This window comes from Diabrotica virgifera, chromosome 2 (genome assembly GCF_917563875.1).
Source record: "Diabrotica virgifera virgifera chromosome 2, PGI_DIABVI_V3a".
Lineage (NCBI taxonomy): Eukaryota > Metazoa > Arthropoda > Insecta > Coleoptera > Chrysomelidae > Diabrotica > Diabrotica virgifera.
The window spans coordinates 104,761,001-104,770,565 of NC_065444.1; the positions used below are offsets into that span (position 1 = coordinate 104,761,001).

Genomic DNA, 9,565 nt, shown 5'->3' on the forward strand with positions numbered 1-9,565 from the left:
TATCATTATAGTCTCTTTCTTCATTATCATCTAGGAGTTCAAATTTTAATCTAAAGTTTTCCTTCTTATTTTTAATTGTTTCGTTTTCATCAAAATTTACATTGCAGCTCACTTCAATTCTTCTCTTCTCACAATCCCACAGTCTATAATTTGATGAATATCCATCATATCCAACGAACAATAATTTTCTTGATTTTGAATCAAACTTCTTACGAAACTGTGATGGTATCAACATGTAAGCTGTACTGCCAAAAACTCTGATGTGCTTTAGATCTGGTTTTCGCCCAAACCATTTTTCATATGGAGTCATGTTTTGTACTTGACTTGAAGCCGTTCGATTAAGAACATATACAGCAGTATTTACAGCTTCGGTCCACAATTCTTGTGACACATTTTTGTTGATAAGCATAGTCCTCGCACTTTCAACAATTGTCCTTAACTGCCTCTCACTGCGGCCATTTTGTTGAGGTGTATAAGGAGCTGAACATTCATGTAATATACCATTCTTCCTGATAAAATCCTGAAAGTCACTATTGATATATTCTCCTTTACCTTGGTCGCTTCTTAAAACCTTAATCTTATTGCCAGTTTGATTTTCAATCAGTATTTTAAAATCTTTAAACTTGTTGAGAACATCTGACTTGTGCTTTAGAAAATAAACACTACAGTAACCGCTACAATCATCTTTAAATAAAACAAAATATTTTGATCCACTTGGAGAAGAAATGTTTACTGGCCCGCATACATCCGTGTGAATAAATTCACCTGGTTTGTCTGATCTGCTTCTTGTAAGACTTTTATGGGATTTTCTTGACTGCTTCCCATACTGGCATGTCTCACAGAAAAATTCTTCTTTGTCGTCAACTCTCATGTTGTCTACCAAATTAGCTGTTTTCTTAATTGTGGTGAAGTTGATATGCCCTAGGCGATCATGCCACAACTTTATTGATGTTTTGCAAGCTAAATTACATTCTGCAATAGGCTTAACTCTAAATTGCATGACCCACAGATTATCTCTACGTACTCCAACACATGAAATGTTTCCATTTGGCTCTAGAAATTGACACCTGTTTTTATGAGAATGATAGGTAAAGTTTTTATCTGTCATAGCTCCCACTGAAAATAAGCTGTGACTAAGTTCAGGAATGTATAGGACATTATTTATAGTACGATCATACCACTCACCTTCTACAAATGCCTGTATCTCAATAAGACCCTTACCTTCTGCAGGAATCAGCTTGTCGTTTGCTATTCTAACAAATATAGGTTCGGATAGAGATTCTAATTTTGAAAACAACAATTTTTCACCAGTCATGTGTAGGCTTGCTCCTGAGTCACATATCCACTCACTTTTATTTGCGCTGGAGGTTGACAAGTACATGGAAGAAATATCGCATATATAAGCTGAACTTGATGCTAGATTACTTTCTGATGACTTATTTTTATCTTGATTTTTGGAATCATGTATTCTCTTTCTACACTCTCTGACCCAGTGTCCCTTGCGTTTACAATAATTACAGGTGGTATTCTTCTTTAAGTCCTGTATATTTGTTTTGTTTTTACTGGTGGCTTCCAGTTTACTTTGTAAAGCCTCTACTTGTAAAGCAAGACGGGATATTTCAGAGTCATCATTATTCATTCTAGTTTCTTCTTTAAGCAATCTTGCTGCTAAATTTTCAAACGTTTGCTGATTACTAGCTACAGAGTCCCAGGCTGTACGAAAGGCATTAAATCTAGGAGGTAAACTATTAATTACTTTGGAACAAACAGCACTATTACTAATAGTTTCTTTAACATCTTTTAACTGTCTAACTAATAGCTCTATTGTTGATATATGCTCTGCAACTTTTGCATTATCATGCATTTTATATTCATAAAATTTTTGCCATAGTAACTCTCTAGATATTTCTGTCTTTTGTTCATGTATTGTGATCAGTCTTGACCACATTTCAGAAGCATTTTCACAATTTATCAAATGTTGTATTTGATCTTGACATATAGTAGATAATAAAATTACCTGTGCCTTTGAATTTTTCTCATCCCATTCTTTCCACTCACTGCTAGTTTGGACTGCTGGTTCTGTAACTGTTCCATTCACAATTGAAAGCAGCTTCTCTGCTTTAAACAAAATGGTTACACTGAATTTCCATAGTTGAAAATTTGAGCCATCAAACTTGGTGATATTACCAGAATCAATTTTCACAGCTGAGGCCATTTTTACACTTCACTAAATGTTTATTTTGTAATTATACGACTTGAACGTAGCACAAAATAAACACGGGGGCCACTCACGACTTGAACGCGAAACAACTAAACTTTTTACCGGCGCGAAGAACAGGCTAGTTTTCAAATCTCACAATAACGTGTCTGGGCCCATAACCTGATAAATAAAGTAACTCTCCTGTCGATTAGTAAAAAGTTTATTAAACAATTAGCCTGAGAAAACTGAAAATATTAATTAAACATGTGGTTATAGGCAATCCATCGACCTGTCAAAGATAAACCACGTGATCTTTGGTTGGCCCACAAAACTGTTCCTAACCTAAACTCAATGTAATTATTGATTTTTCTTATTTGTTTTCTGTCGTGATTTTGAGGTAGTATAGTATTTAAAGACATTCATTAGATTAATTGTTTTATAAACTTTACGTTTTTGGTGATTTTAAGTGCTGACAACATGCCTGTGACTTGTATAGTAGTGAACTGTGGAAGTCCAACTGATCGGGATAATGTTAATTTTAATTTGTTTTTTGTCCTGATTTTGAGCTTAATATAGTATTTAAAGACATTCATTAGATTATTTTATAAACTTTACGTTTTTGATGATTTTGAGTGCTGACAACATGCCTGTGACTTGTATAGTAGTGAACTGTGGAAGTCCAACTGTTCAGAATAATGTTAATTTTAATTTGTTTTTTGTCGTGATTTTGAGCTTAATATAGTATTTAAAGACATTCATTAGATTGATTATTTTATAAACTTTTCGTTTTTGGTGATTTTAAGTGCTGAAAACATGCCTGTAACTTGTATAGTAGTGAACTGTGGAAGTCGAGCTTATCGGTTAATGTTAATTTTTTTCGTGTTCCCTCTATAGGGCTTTTCATTCACAGTCATTTGTTTTGAGCTTCTGTCATATAATCCGTGTATAGTAATATTATACACGGATTATACAACATCTAACAGAAGCTCGTAACAAATGACAATCGATGAAAAGCCCTATTAGAAACTCATTTGTTTCCTCGCCTAACTAAATTATCAAAAAACAGGACGCACTCATGCTAGGAATTATGGTTTTTATTAATATTATTACAATTATTTATATGTGACACTAACGTAACTAGTGACATTAATTTTTAGGCCAATGTGACAAACTTTATTAATACTAAATTTTAACATTTATCCCCTATTTTGTTAAAACAATATTATTTTGTTTTTCATTCTATTCAAAATACATGCAGTTTTGACAGGGAATTTGTTTTGTTATTTATTTATTCCATATAGACCTGGATCCCGCGTACCAAAAAAAAGTTGATTAATAGCAAGCTGAAAATTTATTAATAGCTTAACGGTGTCTAGTCCGACAAACTTTGATGTACGGGAACACTGGAAGTTTTAACTGTGGAACAGGTTAAAAATTTGGAACGTCAAACTACGAAAATGTTTATGTAATTTGTCAGATAAAACTTCCAATTGATTTGCTACCAATTCATTAAATTCTCATGCAAAAACCAGATTGGTGAAAAAATCACTAACTGGGCATTTTAATGAGTAGAACACGAAGACCATGTCAAACTACAGGAATCATGTTGGTTAGTAATAGCAGTCTGATTTTTGCATGAGAATTTAATGAAAGGATAACAAATCAATTGGATGTTCTGTCTGACAAAATATATGGGATGTTTTTGTAATCTGATGTTCCAAATCTGAGTTTCCGAACTGTTTCACAATTAAAACTATCCCTGTTCCAGTGTCACAATGCATCAAAGTTTGTCCAACTGGACACCGTTAAGCTATTAACAAATTTTCAGCTTGCTATTAATCAATTTTTTTGGTACATGGGATCCAGGCCTAATAGGTTTGTTCGTAGTACGACACAAACGATTAGCAACTGCTGCCAACCATCAGATGCATGAGCAGTTAATAGTTAGCATTCATAGACTACGAATGCACATGTGTCTGATGGTTGGCAAGAGTTGCTGATCATTCTACGAACAAACCTATCAGTAATCACTATTTGTGATATCCATGGGTAGTTACTAACAGAAAGAGGCAGGATTCGATTTTTAAATCATTTATTTTAGAGTCAAAACATAGTCATACCTTAAACGATAAATGTATATTATCATTACAAGTTGATACTAATTACAAAAATAAATACACATTTAAAAGACCAATACATAATTACTCATGATGAAGAAGTACATTATAATTAAAAATGAATAACCATTTTCATATCGCTGCAACACAATGCCAAAGCCATCTTATATTTCAGTTCGTTTAGTGAGCACAAGAAGCACTCTGACTGAACAGTTTCAAAACTCATTAGTTTTTCATCAGAGAATGCATATGTTGCTATCTCCAAACCATGTAGCTGTAACATATGTACATGCATTGGGTTCTTCTTTGTCTTTCTTGCTCTGGGCATACTCAGCTAAAAATAGGATTTCTGCAGACTTCACTATTACCGGCCATACACATACAATCTGCATTTGCTATGTCATCAGAACTGGCTATCACCCCACCCAAGCATTTAGTCATTTAGCATTAGATTTTTGGAAATGCTTCACCTAAAAAATATTTTATTTTTTTGGAAATTTTTCAACTACAAAAATTTATTTTTATTAGAGTATTTGCGTTCTTTACAATGATTGAGAATATTTTATTTAAAATCAGACATTCATATAATATAATTTTAAAACAATCATGACAGTAATTCAAATAGATGGCAGTAATAAATCATTTTCAGATAATTATATAGTTCGCAGGTTACAGATTAGGACGAGGATATGTCTGGTTTCATACAGATATATAAACGTAAATAAATCTAATATTTAGAACCAATTTATCCAAAAGACACTAATACTGTTATCCATATATTTCTTAATGGTGAATAAATAAAATAAAGGCATACCTTTCCAACAATAATATGAAAATCAGGAAATCATTAACAATTTTTACTCCATTCAAAACAAATCCAGCTGTCAAATATTTATGTGCCTGAAGGCTTTTGTATGCTTTCATCTGCTGCTTAGAGTAGCAACTGCGAGATTCCACCAGATATGTATAAATATCTATAATAGTAACTTAATGGTCTGCACTTTACTGTAAAATCCAATTCTGACTGAATTGCGTATGGATCTAAATCCCCAAATTTTCAGCTTCAATAAATATCTAAAACAATAAAAGAAATAATGTTATTGCTTGCAAAATTCATCATTATTGATAAATATCGGGGCAAAATGAACAGTAAATAAAATTTGTTTCGCCTACCTTTCTCGCAACATCTGGAGTTTCCAATAATAATTTCCTTAAATAATCAGTTTGCATTGTGGTAAAGTTTATAAAGTTCACAAAAACAGGAAACGAAATCCAAATGCATCCAAAATAGACAAAATACGACGATAAACAATGAAAAATCATTGATACAAACATAACCTCTTCGTTAGTTTGTGACACCTTGTGAGCCAACCAGAGGTCACGTGGTTTGGATCATAGAGTTATATACTAGCATAGAGAGAGTGTCATTCAGAGCGAAGTGACGACACCATCTTTTTTATTTGGATTAGTGCTGTTCCACTCTTACGCATAGTAAAGCTGCTACAGTTGTCCTCCTTTTCCGTGCCTATATTCACACTGAATGTCATCATAGATTTTCGATACAATGTGTTAGAAAGAGATGCAGCAAACCAGTCCATGAGATCTTGTCGTCAGGAAGCGCGGAAGGTAGGCTCCCTCTATGTTAATATATACCTCTGTTTGGATTGCCTAATTGAACATAACCTTAAAACTTAATTCTTCTTTTTCTTTATATCCTGAATAATACATTAGTTCGGGAGCTTACATTAACACGAAATTTTAATTAAAACTGATTACACATCAACATCACACCACTACAAAACTGCAACAGATGCAAAAATGACGACAAATTAGGACGCATTAGTAAGTCTAGGTGGGGAGAAAATTGAGAAACGGGAAGTTTTTACTTGCGTTTACGGAAAAACTAAAATATAACAGATTTACTCGTAAATTGTGATATAGCCCAGTAAATGAACGGAAATTCGGCGATACCGTGTAATTTTCAAGGGCAACTCCGAATTGCATGAAAATTTGGATTTAGGTTCTACTTACCCTCCACTTCAAAGTTGAAATTGTGCCGTTGGTTACTTTTACTTGGGGGGTGACAGTCACCCCTTCTCGGGGGTGAAAAAACATACGTTCAAGATAAGACCGGAAATGGATAAATTGACTGATTTTAAGCAACTTTTGTTCTATAGAGTTTTTTACATAAGTCAATACTTTTCGAGTTATTTGCCATTGAAAATGTTGATTTTTCGACAAAAAAACTACGTTTTAAGACGGTTTTTCGCAAATAACTCAAAAAAATAAATATTTTATTGAAAAAAATATCCCTAGTAAAAGTGTAGCCTATAAAAAACCCAAAAAAATGGTGTATCAGTAAAGTCTATCAATCAAATAAAAACAAAGTTGTAGCTCATGAAAAATACGTTCTTATTCGTCTAATTCCAAATCGAATATTTCAAGGTGAAATCACCGAAAAATTAAGCACTTTTCGGGAAAAACCCATTTAAACTTTTTTAAAGTGTTTATAAAAAGCTTTGTTTTAATTGTTAACAAAAGTTTTAGCATTAAAAATAAGCGAGTTTCGCTCAAAATAAAGTTGGCCCTCTTTTTTTGTAAAAAATCATGAAAATCTTGCCGTGTTTAGCTCCCCAAATGAAATTAATCGCTACCGCTTTACAAACAATTTACTTAACTATCTATTTTTTATATGATCTGTCAGTCTCACCGGTTTAAAGTGTTTATTTTTGAAAGGGTTATAATTGAGAAAGCTTGAATGGGTCACTAATCTTAACTAATTACCAATTATCTTAACCAATTTTTGTCTTACGGAGAAACAAAATGAAACTAGCATATTTATAATAGCAAAACCTATATTTTTTTACTTTTTAAGATTTTTCTTATCACTAATACTTTTTAAGTTATTTTGAAAAAATGAAATTTTTAAAAAAATTTTAGAAAATTTTTTTTACTATAAAACCAAATGTTTTCAAAAATAAGCACTTCAAACCAATCAAACTTACAGATCATATAAACAACACACATACAATTAAAATAGATGGTAAAGCCAAACGATTAATTTCATTTAGAGTGCTAAATAGAGGGAGGTTTTCACGATTTTTTTTACCAAAAAAAAGGGGTTAACTTTTTTTTCAGTGTAACTCGTTTATTTTTGATGCTGTAAACTTTTGTAAAAAACAAATAATAAGCTTTTTTTTCGATACTTTAAAAATGTTAATAAGGTTTTCCCGAAAAACGCTTCTTTCTTCGATGATTTCGCGTTGAATTATTCGATTTGGAATTAGACGAATAAGAACGTATTTTTCATGAGCTACAACTTTGCTTCTACTCAATTTGTAGACTTAACTGGTACACCATTTTTTTCGTTTTTTTATAGGCTACACTTTTGCTAAAAATGTTTTTTTCAATAAAATATTTACTTTTTCAGTTATTTGGGAAAAACGGTTTGAAAACGTAGTTTTTTTGTCGAAAAATCAACATTTTAAATCGCGAATAACTCGAAAAGTATTGACTTACGTAAAAAACTTTATAGAACAAAAGGTGCTTAAAACAAGCCAATTTATCCATTTCCGGCCTTATTTTAAACACGGGTTTTTCACCCTCCGAGAAGGGGCAAATGTCACCCCCAAGTAAAAGCAACCAACTGCACAAATTCAACTTAGAAGTGGAGGGTAAGTAGAACCTAAATCCAAATTTTTATGCAATTCGGAGTTGCCCCTGGAAATTACACTCCAAAACGGTCATTTATTGGGCTAATAGAGGTTCCATCATTTGGAATGGCAATAATATGAACCGTCTTCAAAGTTGGTGATTGGTTACTGACATTGAAATTTTGCTATTGAATATTGAAATTATTTAATGCTAAGGCGTAACGTTACGGCCTTTTCCAACTGATTCTCCAAGGGGAGGTAAATGGTAAAAGAGGACCGGGAAGAAGACGCATTTCCTGGTTTCAAAATTTACGAAAGTGGTATAACACGACTACCACTGAACTATTCCGCGCTGCGGTAAACAAAGTCAAGGTAGCCATGATGATCGCCAACATCCGGAAAGGATAGGCACTTTAAGAAGAAGAAGGCGTGACTTAGAAAGACACTTCAAATTTTGACTTCTATACAAGTGCAATAGTATACGAATTAGTGCCTTCCCAAATGACGGGGCCTCTATCTAGATGTTGTTCTGAAGCTATTTCCTTGTGGCATTTTTATAAATAAGTATTTTCTATGGGAAATAAGCCACAATTTTACTAAAAAATGAATTTATTAACGTTTCGAAGCCCAAATCGGGTTTCGTTGTCAAAATACAAAATACTATTAAAATAAACAAAAATGTTGTTGTTAAGTAAAAAAATTCTTCTAATAATTTATTTAATCTGACTCATTTATATTGGCAATTCAGACGTATATTATACATTTTAAAGTAGAAGAAATGATATCGCCAATATTTATGAGTTGCGTTCCTGGGACGACTTTACTAAAAGATAGTTCGTTCGATTACATGAAATCAATCCCAACTCAAGAATATCCGTCGCAAAAAAATCATAGCATGTGATCTGTCTTTAAAAAGACAACCAAATGCAACGATGACAGTAGAATTCTCGCGTTAGAGATTCCATAGTAAATCACGAGGGAAAACCAGGAAAAAAACCTCGTGATACTATCCCTTTTATTCAAGTATAGTCCTGAAAGAAACAGATAGTAAAAAGCGAAAAATCAAAGAAGCGGCTCTAATTATGCTAAATGAAACCAATTGTGTCGCAAATTCCTCGGTAGAATGCAGTAGGATGTGGTTACCCATACTGAAAGAGGAAGTCAATAGAAAGAAAATACCACGATTAGTAAGTCAATAACATATCGAGTTAGTACAAATTTTATATTTTAGTATTACTTATTGTATATCTATGTATTATTAATATTATTTATAATTCAAACATATTAAAGTCAGAATTTGGTATTATTTTTTGAAGGTAAATTAAATGTAAGACCAAATACTTACGATGTCGGGATAGTATCACGAGCTTTTTTTCCTGGTTTTCCCTCGTGATTTACTATGGAATCTCTAACGCGAGAATTCTACTGTCATCGTTGCATTTGGTTGTCTTTTTAAAGACAGATCACATGCTATGATTTTTTTGCGACGGATATTCTTGAGTTGGGATTGATTTGATGTAATCGAATGAACTATCTTTTAGTAAAGTCGTCCCAGGAACGCAACTCATAAATATTGGCGATATCATTTTAAAGTC

The 9,565-nt window shown here is 32.6% G+C and overlaps 1 long non-coding RNA gene across 1 annotated transcript; it reads right to left on the reverse strand.

Annotated features, from left to right (window-relative positions):
• Nucleotides 1–4,275: 4,275 nt before the first annotated feature.
• LOC126880162 (uncharacterized) lies at nt 4,276–5,773 on the reverse strand. The gene is made up of 3 exons (XR_007696458.1): nt 5,491–5,773; nt 5,132–5,391; nt 4,276–4,787 (listed from the first exon to the last, which is right to left on the reverse strand). It is a non-coding gene; the product is annotated as an uncharacterized LOC126880162 (long non-coding RNA).
• Between the last annotated feature and the right edge of the window lie 3,792 nt (nt 5,774–9,565).